We start from the raw sequence: 13,735 nt of genomic DNA on the forward strand, positions 1-13,735 counted from the left end.
GACGGCAGCACCCACAGCCAATAAGTAGGGAATATGCTAATTGACTGCCACGCCCTCAAAGATGGTGGCGCCCACAGCCACAAGATGGTGGTGCCCAGTCCCCTCAGCCCCCCAGCCGCCTAGAGCTGGCCTGAGGCACAGGCAAGCCTCGGATGGTGGTTGCCCAGCTGCCCAGGGCCACCTGAGGCTCAGGTAACCAGGGCTGGCCAAGGCTTGTGCTGCCAGTAGTGGCAGCAGCAGAGGTGGGGTGGGGGGGGCGTCACCCTCCCCTGATCGCAGGATCACCTCCCACCCCTGTGGGCTCGTGGACTGTGAGAAGGGGCAGGCCAGGCTGAGGGACCCCCGCTCCAGTGCATGAATTTTCATGCACTGGGCCTCTAGTTGTAAATAATACTGCAATGAACATAAGGGTGCACGTATTTTTTTTTTTTTTTAATTAGTGTTTCAGGTTTCTTTGGATGCATTCCCAGAAGTGAAATCTCTGGGTCATAAGGCAGTTCCATTGAGTATATGATGACCAATAAACAGAACAACTCTCCAAGAGGAAGCAAACGCCAACTAGGCTGGCCCTTTACTCTTCTGCAAGGGTGCATTTGTATATATTAGGGCTAGGAAAGAGCACATAAAATCAGACAAATATACACATATACACATGGTGCTAAGGGCTTCTCAAAACTGTAAGTCTGGGTTATGGTATTTAGGATAAAGATATGACTACCCAGTGTTAATAGAACCTATGCCAACAGCAGTTTGAAAACCAGCTCTGCTGCTAAGATGTCAGTTTCCTGGTCAAGGTCTGGGGGGCAGGAAGAGTGCTATTAGACAAAAGGGAAGATCAACACCACACCTTTGGTTCAAGAAGCAGAGACATTTTTTAAGGCGAAATGTGTACTGAGTGTATATGTATATAATGCAAAAGTATGTTTAACTTCTTGAAATGCATAAGGTGATTGAAATTTAAATACTGAGAGAGGTTAAAGATGATATCCCAGAAAATACTGTCCATTGGTATGGAGTCATCAATAACAACAAATAAGAACTAGTCATTCTATTAAACATAAATTCTGCACACACAGCCTTTTGGAAGGTTCCAAAAGCCATTCCCTTGTTCAAATAATCAAGTCCAATGTCAGCAATGTCCCTGGTACTATGCTCTGCTCAGGGGACATGAAACAACACATCACTACACAGCACAGCTTGTGGTCACAAGGAGCTCGCAGTCTGGGAAAGAGAGCCACTTAACTTGGTGATAGGTGTCATCCCAAGTATGTACAGAGTGTTATGGAGCCCATAGGAGAGAGGAAGACCTTCTGCCTGGAGAGAGCTGAGTGAAGAAAGCTTTTCAGAGATTGTGTGCGTGATGAGAACACCTGAAATCTCTCTCAGGCAATTTCCATCTTCAATACAGTATTATTAACTACAGTGATCATGCCATACATTACATCACATCTCTAGACACATGCCCTTTGACCACTTCTTCCCTCCCCCATTTTGATTTTGGGTCTTGCTCATGTAATGCCAGGCATGCAAAAAACTAGGCAATTCCTACACGTGGGAGGCTGAAATTACTCAGAAGATTATGATGAATCATAGTCTGAGAGGGTGGTGACAGGACTACAGATCTCAGAACCAATTTAAGTGCTATAATGAAACTTAATTTCTCATCATACGCAGGATTTGATGATGTCATAAAATCATTATATGGGAGATTTCCTAGAAGAGAATCAGAGAAGATGACATTTCTATGCACAAATACCCCTCAGCCTAGGTTTATATAATCATATCCACACCCGAGAAGAGACAAGGTTTGAGCAATGTTAATTATGTGCCATTTGTCAAGTGTCAGCAATATGCCTGAACACTTCACAGTGATGGTAAATTCCCATGAAAAATGTGGACAGATTAAAACCTTTTCTTTTTATACCTTCATATATAACCTATATGAATATATGGAAATCATATATATTAATATATAAAATAATCATATATTTCATATATAGCAATCATATTTTAAGAGCTTAGTAATCCCATGGGGAACTTTTTAAAAACACCAATGTCCTGGACCCACCCTCAGATCCTAATGTAACTTTTCAGGGTGAGCTGATCCATCAGATACTCTTTAAAAATCCCACTCAGGTGATTCTAATGTGCAGCCAAATTTGAGACCCACTGTCTTGGCCTGATACAGAGACAAGCATGTGATAAATAAGAAATGCTGTGCTGAAGAAAAATTCTAAACCCAGCATTCTCAGAACGTTCCAAGTGTCTTGAAACATTCCTTTGGTTTGCAATATAAAATTTTAGAATCATAAAATGGCTGGGGCAACATCGAAGTTTCTAGGATGCAAATACTTAATTCTCAGATAGTACTTGAGTCTGTACTACCCTCATTGACTGGCAAAAACCATATTACAAGTCACTATTTTATTTTTCTTTTCTCTTTTAAGCAGCTTCATTGTTCTGATAAAAAGAATACATGCCTATTGTGAAATATTCAAATAGAGAAAAGAAATATGAAAAAATACCTAAACTTTTCACTACTCAAATATGATTTTTGACATATGGTAAACATCCTTCTAGAAATCTAAGCATACACAGAAAGAGACGCGAGTTTTACATAAGTGACACTATAATAAGCTGGTGGATGTATTTTAAACAACTTGGAACTATTATGTGGCCAAATATTTGGTCCAATATAGACTTATAAAATATACTTGAAGGGTTGCATATTAACTATTAATTTATGTAGGTTATTTTTAATGTCTAGTAGTTCCTCAATACTCTTCTGATTCACTTGTAACTCTATGAACTAGAGCAATATCAAAACAAAATATTTTATAATTGAATTTTTATATATTAGGGAATACAATTAAAGAGAAAATTGCTTTTAAATATAAATTTTCCCCAAATGAAACTTCTTAGGTATAAATCTAAAAGTTACAGGACTTGTATGCTGAAAACTATAAAATACTAATGAAAGAAAAATAATCTAAACAAATGGAGAGCTATACCATGTTCATAGACTGGAAGAAAACACAAGATGTCAATTCTCCCCTAAGTGATTATATATTTAACACAACTCCAATAAAAATCCCAGTGGGATTTTTTTGTTGATAAAGACAAGGTGACTCAAATTTATATGGGAAGGCAAAAGAACTGGAATAGCTAAAACATCTTGAAAAAATAGTTTTGACAATGTCTTAAAAATGTAAACTTACACTTACCACATGAGTTAGCAATTCTACCACTAGGTAGAATGAAAACTTATACACCTAAGAGTATGAAAAGTTATGCTCACACAAAAACCTATACACAAATGTTTATAGCATCTGAATCATAATTGCCCAAATTGGAAATAACCCAAACACCAATGGGTGAATGGATCAAACTGCTACACCCATACAATGGAATAATACTCATCAATAAAAGGAATGAACTAAGTGAAAGAAAACAATTCTAAAGTCTGCATACTGTATAATTCCATTTCTATGACATTCTTGAAAAGACAGACTATAATAATGAGAACAGATCCATAGTTGCCAAAGTTAGGGGTGGGAAGTAAAGTGAATATGAAGGGATAGCAAGAAGGAGTGTTTGGGGAACAATGGAACTATTTTGTATCCTGGGTAGGATAAAATGGATACACATATGAATATAGGAAAGTTAAGTTATCCCTTTAAATGGTTAAATATCTAGGTCTCATTTCTAGAAAGCTGGAGGAGCAACTATAATTACTTGAGTGCTAGAATCACTGCTCATGATACTGGGATTTTCTGACTTCATGACCCATTGAAAGAAAGTAATGAGTTCAGAATATGAATTAGTTTTCTTTCTCAAATCCCCAGAACTAAAATTTATCTTGCGATAAAGTTCCAATGGAAATGTTAAAATTTTTCTCCATTTCTTATTACTTGGGGGGACTGTCCTTAGAATTTCTTTTTTTTTTTTAAACTTCACCTGAGGGTATTTTCCCATTGATTTTTTTAGAGAGAGTGGAAGAGAGGGAGAAAGACAGAAATATTGATGTGAGAGAAAAACATTGCTTGATTGCCTCCTGCACACCCTGACCAGGGCCCGGGCCAGAGAGGAGCCTGCAACCAAGTTACGTGCCCTTGACTGGAATTGAACCCGGGACCCTTCGATCTGCAGGCTGATGCTCTATCCATTGAGCCATACCAGCTAGGGCTAGAATTTCATTTTATATCCACAGATCAAGTACATATATTCCTAGCTAAGCAAAGAAACACATACATCACAAAATTTTCTTCTGTACATCTCTGGGAATGGCAGCACATTAATGTATGGTGGGTCCCAGGTGGAAGATAATGTCAGAAAACATGACGCTTTGTAAGCAAAGTGAGAAGAGGTTAGCCATCTGAATGAACCTCTTTTAAAAGTATAATTCACAGCCAAACCAGTTTGGTTCAGTGGATAGAGCGTTGGCCTGCGGACTGAAGGGTCCTGGGTTCAATTCCGGTCAAGGGCATGTACCTTGGTTGCGGGCACATCCCCAGTAGGAGGTGTGCAGGAGGCAGTTGGTCGATGTTTCTCTCTCATCGATGTTTCTAACTCTCTATCCCTTTCCCTTCCTCTCTGTAAAAAAATCAATAAAATATAAAAATAAAAAATAAAAGTATAATTCACATTAGTAGCAAAAGGGAATTGTGGGAAGGGGGGTTGGTGATGGCAGTGTTTTGTATCTTGATTGTGGCAGTAGTCACACAACTCCATGTATTGGTCAACACTCTGGAACTATACACCAAAGAGTAAATTCTACTGTATGTAAATTTTAAAATAAAATTTCAAATGCAACCAACACCACTCCTTAAAAAGATAATATATGCTCACTGCCAAAGACTTGGACAACAGAAATATAATGTTATCTACCAAGACCCATTTAAGATCATGGATTTTAATGTACCAGAGTACAAAAAGTTTATTGATATGGTTTCAGATACCACAGATAAACATATCCTTTGGTGAGGATAAAAAAAAAAATACTCCTACCTTTTCCAATGATATACGTGTGTGAAACCAAATTTTATTCACACACTTCCACCAAAACACTATCTCAATAGATTTGGTGTAAAAGGAGATGTGAGAATTCAGCTGACTTCTAAGTCAGACAGTAGAGATTTGCAAAAAATGTAAAACAATGCTGCAGTTGCTAAATTTTGCTTTATAATATACAGCTATTTTTCATGAAAATATTTTTGTCATATAATAGGTTTATTGTTAATTAGAAGCCCGGTGAATGAAAATTCATGCACTGGATGGGGGAGTGCCTCAGCCCGGCCTGCCCCCCTCTCACAGTCTGGGAGCCCTCAGGGACAGGAGGCGACCCAGTGATCAGGGGAAGGCGACGCCCCATCACACCTCTGCTGCTGCCACTGCCAGCAGTGCAAGCCTTGGCCGGCCCTGGTTACCTGAGCTTTGGGTGGCCCTGGGCAGCAGGGCAGCTGAGGGGACTGGGCGCCGCCATCTTGTGGTTGTGGGCACTCTCATCTTTGAGGGCGGGGGCAGTCAATTAGCATATTTCCTCCTTATTGGCTGTGGGTGCTGCCATCTTTGTGATGGCATGAGGGTCAATTAGCATATTCCCTCTTTATTAGGTAGGATTATGAGTTAGTGCTTTGTAAATGTCTGCTTAAATTTATAATCAAATAAATATGAATTCGTATAACCCACATAAACGAAAACTCTTTGATAATCTCAGTAATTTAAGAGTGTACAGGGTCCCACAGACCAAAAGGTTTGAGAACCACTGTGCTATACCTTTGTGTACATTCATCAGCAGGATAATCCATTTTGCTGTGAAATTTTAAGCAAGTCTTTCTTTTTTTCAATTTATTTTTTTATTGATTTTAGAGAGGAAAGGGTAGGGAGAAAGAAACATCAATGATGAGAATCTTGATCAGCTGCCTCTGGCATGCCCCACACTGGGGACCGAGCCCACAACCTAGGCATGTGCCCTTGGCTGGAATCAAACACAGGACCTTTCAATCCACAGACCAATGCTCTATCCACTGAACCAAACCAGCCAGCGCTAAGCAAGTCTTTCTTGACTCTAGGTTCCCCTTTGATTTTTCTTTGCTGATCAATTCCCGAAAGGAAAAAATCTTGAATATCACTAGATGAGAAGCTCTAGTTGAGGGCAATTATTATCAAAAGAGTACATGTGACTTCACTCATGTGATTTCCAAATCCTTAGTATATATATACACAGAAATCCTGGGCAGTTTTTGTTTTTTTCCTGCCATGATTATTGAACATTCTTTGCTGGTGGTTTGGAGACTGAAGGCCAGCTATCCTAGGCTTCCAAGATCTAGTTAGCAAATCATCTAGGTTCCCAGCAGAAGAGCTTCCCTTTTTTAATTTACTAATTTGATAGAGAGAGAGAAAAGGGGAAGGGGAGAGAGAAAGGGAGGGAAAAAAGGAGGGAGGAAGGGAGAGGGAGAGGGAGAGCAAGAGAGCACTTGTTGTTCCACTTGTTTATGCATTCATTGGTTGATTCTTTTTTAAAAAATTGATTTTAGAGAGAGAGAGAGAGAAAGAAACATCGATGAGAGGGGAACAACAATCGGCTGCCTCCTGCACACCCCCTACTGGGGATTGAGTCCACAATGTGGGCATGTGCCCTGACTGGGAATCAAACCTGTGACCTCTTGGTTCATGGATTGATGCTCAACCACTGAACCACACTGGCCAGGCTCATTGGTTGATTCTTACATGTTCCCTGACCTGGGATGGAATTGACAACCTTGGCGTATGGGGATGATGCTTCAACCAATTGTGCTACCCTGCCAGGGCAGGAACTCCTCAAACAGCCAAGGAGCCCTGAGCACATGTGCAGCCTGAATGAGGACAGGGACCTTTCAGGAAACAAGCTGGACAAGATACTTCAGAAAATCACCATCCTTAAGAGTTACACTCTGCTGGAACATAGTAAAAACAAACCAAAAGAATTTTGAGGGAGTGCCAAGAGTCAGATGAGTTTTGAAAAAGGACAAAAAGTTATGCATTGCTTTTTAAAACCAAGCAAAGACCAACACATTACAAGTGTTGGGGTGAGCATATGATAAAGCCACTACTGATTTATGCCAAGCACAAAACAAATGAATACCCATCAGGTAGAAAATACTGCTGCTCTGATTTTTATTAGCAGTATTATTTTTTGGAATCAGGCTTTTGAGAATTTGTCTATGGTGCCTTGGAAAGGCAGCTGAATTAACTCCCTCCTGAACAAGAGTATGGCTGTTCCATTTAATAAAGAGTAAGCTAAACAGGGCGATCTGGAAATTCATATCTAACGATCTGCAAAGGGCCAGTTGCCACATGTGAACGATAATGTGTACACTTTCTAGGCAAACAAAATATAAGACACAGCCATGTCTGTGGCGCTCTCTCATTTACATGTGCAGCAGAGAACAGATAGTCCCATTTTGTTCCCTGAAGTCAACGGTGTGAAAATCTCACTTCTGAAAGGTTAAATGAAGTATGTTCTGGTTCAATTCCTTACTCTACTACAAGACAGTAGCTCCAGAAGACTGGAGTTAGATCTGAAGCTGAGTTTTTCCTAAATACACAAAGGTAGAGAAATCGAACTAAAGAAAAGAATTCTACTGTTTTGGCACAAGTGGTTTTCTGTTTTTACCCACTGGTTTGCAGATATTTGACAACTCCTATGGGATTTCCTCAGTATTTCAGAGAACCTCCAATTTTCCCTTCAGGAGAGGCAAACTGTGTCAGAAGTTGCTGAAACCTCAGGATTCCCTTCAATGGCTGGACTAGTCCATTGCTGGGCGGCTCTAATCAGCTTTCTGGACTCATGCCCCCACCAGCCTAGTGGTCTGGCCTAGCTTCTAATGCTAATCCCAGAGGTCTTGTGGCATCCTGAAAAGCTGACCATATTGAAGATGGAGAGCAACTTGTTATTCATAACAGCTGTATCAGCATATATGATGCATAGAATTCTGGACTAGGGTCCCTAAGTATGGTTGCAGTCCTGATGTCACTATTTGTGACCTGAGAGTCGCTTGATAGCACCAACATCTCAGAATATCATGAACTCATTCAATAACTACTTCCTGAGCACCTGCAGGTTAGGTACATTATGGGGTGCTGACCTCAAGGAAGTATAGCCCAGTGTCCTTTCCTTGCTTTTAACCACTAGCCCTAGCTGCCCTTAGCAGTGTCCTTTCTAAGGCTGAGTGTGAGAACCTATTCACCAACCCTGAAAACTCCCACACTGGGAGACTGCAGGGAGGGCCATGAGGAAGCACAGTACATTACATCCTTCTGATGGGACAGGACATGGAGAGCAGCAAGACAACTAAGGCTTCTAGATGGACCCCTCAGAAAGACTGGGGCAGCAAGGTCCCGACCCGGATCGGAATTTCTGGGAGTTCTGAGCACACGAAAGAACACAGCCAAGTTATATTCATCTACCACATCTCAGATCAGAATAATGGGTGCTTTCTATGCATTTTAAATGCATCATCCCATATAGTTCTCCTTATGTGCCAGGTATCCATTACTATTGTCATTTAATAGGCTATAAAACTGTGGCTTGAAGAAGTTCAACAACTAACCCAAGTTACAAACCTGGTAAGTGACTAAATAGCAACTCTGATCTTGGTGTTTGAGTACAAAACCTCACAATCTATCATGAAGCTAGCAGTGGATGGTCTCAAAATTGACATAACTAAGTGCTAAACTTTCAGAATGTAAGGAAAGGGCAGGCAAGGGCAGTGGCCATAACTGCCCCCACCTCAAACCAAAAACTCAGGAGGGTGAATATGTATATGTGGAAAACAACAAGGCCCAAACTCAGCTCTTAACAGGCAACACTGTTTTCTATGGCCAGGGCACCTCAGAATTTGGTATGGGTCCTATTAGTTCCTCACAATCATGCTCTAGTTCTGAGTCTCCACAAACAGGGTTCATGCCATAAGGTTTAAGATTAAATGAAGTCAAAGATAAAGAGGTGTTAAGATAAATATAGAAAAAAAAAGATAAATATAGAGAACACAAGTGAAAGTTGGTTATTCCATAAAGCAGTGGTCAGCAAACTATGGCTCGCCAGCCACATGCGGCTCTTTGGCCCCTTGAGTGTGGCCACGAAGTTTCAATCGCACTGTGCATGCGTGCCCGCACGTGGTATTTTGTGGAAGAGCCACACTCAAGGGGCCGCAGTTTGCCGACCACTGCCATAAAGGATAAAAGTCAGGAGGCATATAAGCCGTATCTGATCTGATTTGCTTATTAGAACTCCTCTATAATAAATAGATAGTATTCATACCATAAGCTGCTTGTGTAGGGGCACTGGACTCGTGTTATTCACTTATATTTAGTCAATAATAAATTTACTTACAAAGAGATTCTCTTCCAACCATCATCAAATCCCTTGTTAGTTTTTCTGCCAGAACACACCTCAGCATAGCACCAAATCTTATAACTGACTCAAAGTCAGCTTACTTGATATCCACACCAAACAAAAGTCAGCCATTCATTACTATAGGCATACCAACTCCCTGTCCATGGGCCTCAGTTTTAGAACACTACGTTTCTTCTTTAAAAATATAGTTTTCAGAGAGGAAGGGAGAGGCAGAGAGAGAAAGAAACATCAATGATGAGAGAAAATAATTGATGGGCTTCCTCTGGCACGATCGGGGATCGAGCCAGCAACCTGGACATGTGCCCTAACCAGGAATCGAACCATGAACTCCTGGTTCATAGGTCGACACTCAACCACTGAGCCACTGCAGCTGGGCTAGAATACTACATTTAAAAAAATGCAGTTGGTGTCCATTTATGCTTCGCTTAACTGGTTTGAAGGAAAAAATAAATACCAATTCTCAATATATTATTTTGTTTGAATCAGATTCAGGATGAGTTCTATGGATTCCTAAAGAAATGATCCTTCTTCAAGCATTGCTGGGCAGCATGGGCTGCACTGCCTGTGACGCTGAATGGGTGGGATGGATATCTATTGCTTCTTTGCATGCCTTCTGTACCACTTATAATTATGCTGTTAAGAGTCTTTACAAAAAAGAAACCCAATTTATTCTTTTTAAATGTTCTAAATATAAACGCAGAGGCAAGGAAATAAACAATAATTCCAATGGTGCTTAGAGTTTAAACTATTTTGAACTAATGTACCTGTGAGACTATTGCATATTGCAACCTATCACCTAAAAACTATCAGCCCACATCACCACAGGTAAGAAATGAGAAATTTTGTGGGTTATTGAACACCAAATATTTGCAGCAGAACAGGAGACAGTTGCAGAACATCATTGTATGGCTCTAAACCCCACAGATCCATCTGCACAATATAGCTCTGTCATGTGCACTGCTATACTGGAAAGTGAAGGACAATGGTAAGGAGAGTGGCCCTGTCAGTGCTTACATGGATGAGGGTGGCTGGGGAGTAGTGGGGTACGAGGCTGCTTCACCTCTAATTTGCCAAATTTAATTACTAATAGAGTTCTGTGAATTCCTAAAGAAATAACCCGTTGTCAGGCAATGTCGGGCATCCTGAATTGTGTTGCCTGTGATGCTGAATGGGTTTGGATTTTGGTGGAGCAAATGTTTTCTGCAGTACTTCACCCTGCCCTCCTTGCACTGTTAATAAAAGGTAGCTCCTGCCTGCCTGGTGTGGCTCAGCGGTTGAGCATTGACCTATGAACCAGGAGGTCATGGTTTGATTCTGTCAGGGCACATGTCTGGACTGCAGGCTCGATCCCCAGTAGGGAGCGTGCAGGAAGCAGCCGATCAATGATTCTCTTATCATTGATGTTTCTGTCTCTTTCTCCCTCTCCCTTCCTCTCTGAAAATAAAAAATATATTTAAAAAAATAAGGTAGCTCCAATTTAGTTTCTGGCTTAATAACATTATGTTTGGAGGTTATTAATTTTGTCTTTGAGGAAGGCAGATCCATTCCAAAATTAACAAGCATTTTTTTGGGCAAAGATGAAAGCATAAGCTGAACATGGATTCTTCTACAAAGCATCCCAGTCCACCTCCTAGATGTGTGCTGTCTTCCGGAGGGAGCCACAGCCAGCAGCACACCGAGGGGTCGCATCGTTGGTCAAATGCTCCCTTATTTACCTGTGAGCATAAGGAAGTTTTCTGCAGAATGAGACAACAGACACTGCTCATTATTTTTGGGATTCCTCATAAAAGTGGGTCCAAAAGAGATTTTTTAAAAAATGTGGCTTATGCCACAATTAATATACCAAGAAGTAAGAGAGAAAAATACAGGGAGTGGACAGGAGTGAGAGAGGAATAACAGCTAGGCATCCACTTTCTATGCCACCTTATGGAGTTAGAGATGGACTTTTATATCAAAACAATGAGAGGATGTCCATGCAGGATGGGATTTTGTATTATGATAAAAATATTTCTGGTCAATGCCTCTTTGCCTGATACTTAGTTGGGGTAGAAAACAAGTTAAGGTTATGAAGTTAGAGAAAGGCATATACTGAAATCAATAGTAATCAGTGATATAAAATATAAAACACAGTGACAAAGGACTTTATTTGTCAATGCTTTCATGAACTTAAAACTCTGTGGAATTTTGTGTTAACCTGAGAATCCTGTATACCATTAATAAACTTTCTTCCAGCACTGTCCAAGTAGCTCAGTTGGTTAGAGTGTCATTCCTATATGCTAAGGTTGTGGGTTCAATCCCTGGTCAGGGCACATACAGGGGTCAACTAATGAATCCATAAAAAGTGGAACAACAAATAGAGTCTCTCTCTCCCTCCTCCCCTCTAAAAATTCTGAGACTGTAAAACTAATAGTAAATTTCTAAGGAATTCAACCACCAATTTCTGGTCTGAGCTATTAATCAGTGATTATTATCATAGGCATGGCACTGTCTAGCTGTTCACTGTTAATTTTTCTTTTTGTTCTTATATATATTTTTATTGATTTCATAGAGGAAGGGAGAGGGAGAGATAGATAGATGTAAACATCAATGTTGAGATAGAATCATTGATCAGCTGCCTCCTGCACGCCCCCTACTGGGGATCAAGCCCACAACCCAGGCATGTGCCCTTGACCGAAATTGAACTCAGGACCCTTCAGTACGCAGGCCGATGCTCTATCCACTGAGCCAAACCGACTAAGGCCACTGTCAATTTTTCTAGATGGAAGGCCAGAATATCTCTATATTTAAAAAATCACAGTGAAGTGATCTAAGTAATACTCCTTTATAAGTAGCTACAAAGTGCAAGGCTGGTGAGGAATCCATTTTGCCCCATTGGTTGGAACACTCTAAAACCTGTATTAGCCATCAATGGGAGTTTAGGAGCATATTTTAGTTGACTACCCACCTTTAGAAACAGATGGCTCTTTAAGTATTAAAATGAGGGTTTACTGTACATTATAAATAATAGTACTTGAGATGAAAGTAGATGACCCACTACCCCACTCCCAGGTACCAATAGGGGTCAGATTTCCCATTTATGAACAAGTCTTCAGAGGAGGCAGCACCCCAATCTCAGACTCTCTTCCGCGGCTGCTTCATGGCTGAGGGGAACACTTCAAAAATGAACCAGCTAAACAAACTTCCTAGCAGCACTTGACAGAGCTACACCTATTCTTCCCATTTCCAAAGCAGTAGAGAATTAATTACCAGTTCTATGGATCTATTGTAAGTATAATAGACTAAAGAGCTATCACAGACACATTTATTGTAAAAGCACAATCCCAAGAGTGTCTAGTGGAGGGCCAAAACGATTAACACAAATGCTTTGTCAGATCAAAGATAAAACCTGCACCGCCCAATTGAGGAATGAATTAGAACAGTGGGTTATCTTTCAAATTAACCAGGGCAGTTAGTGAGGAAAATTTCATGAAAGTGTAATTCTTAGCCTTTGTGAATCCACACAGCAGGCATTCTGCCAGCTGACAAGATGATGAAATTTTCATGCTTAAAAAAAGCCCTCTTCATTTCCCAATTTAGATTAGCTAGTGTTTCTCTCCCTTTTTGTGTGTGTATTTGCTCTGCTGAAGCAGAATTTAAGGGGAGGGAGAACACACATCAAATTTTTACTCTAAAATAGAATCTTTCAAAAACATCCCTAAAAGCTTAGAGATATAGTTTTTAAACTGGTTTTCTGTGATTTAAAAAAAAAATACCAGTTCAATTTTAACTTGGTACAGAGGGACCAACAAGGACCAGGGCACAAAATCAACTTTGAATTAGAGCTTTCTGTGCTACCTCAAAGTCTTTCAATGCTTCATCAAATCTCGGGATAAAGCACTAGAGTTTTTTTCCTCCTAAAGAAATTAATATTTACTTAAAATATCCTGCTTGGTACTTTTGGTAATTCTATGTATATTGAAATTTAAATGTTCTAGGAAATGAGAATTCGAGAGAGATAATCATTGCTATATGGGGAGAGAGAAATAAGCATTTCCTCTCCTATTAAGAGTCAGTATTAAAACATCACGATATGAGACGGGCCGGCGTGGCTCAGTGATTGAGCGCCATCCTATGAACCAGGAGGTTATGGTTCGATTCCTGGTCAGGGCACATGCCGGGTTGCAGGTTGGATCCCCAGTGCGGGGCGTGCAGGAGGCAGATGATCAATGATTCTCTCTCATCATTGCTGTTCCTATCTCTCTCTCCCTCTCTTCCTCTCTGAAATCAATAAAAATATATTAACAAACACACATGTTACAATATGATATAGATTGAGTCTCAGATATTTACATTTTTAAT

General features: G+C 40.3%; 1 protein-coding gene across 5 annotated transcripts in view; it reads right to left on the bottom strand.

Annotated features, from left to right (window-relative positions):
* The window catches only part of POLA1 (DNA polymerase alpha 1, catalytic subunit), a 316,833-nt gene that overhangs the window by 152,916 nt on the left and 150,182 nt on the right, over nucleotides 1-13,735 (bottom strand). The gene's annotated exons all lie outside the window — the stretch shown is intronic.

Source organism: Myotis myotis, unplaced genomic scaffold, assembly GCF_014108235.1.
Source record: "Myotis myotis isolate mMyoMyo1 unplaced genomic scaffold, mMyoMyo1.p scaffold_m19_p_4, whole genome shotgun sequence".
NCBI lineage: Eukaryota > Metazoa > Chordata > Mammalia > Chiroptera > Vespertilionidae > Myotis > Myotis myotis.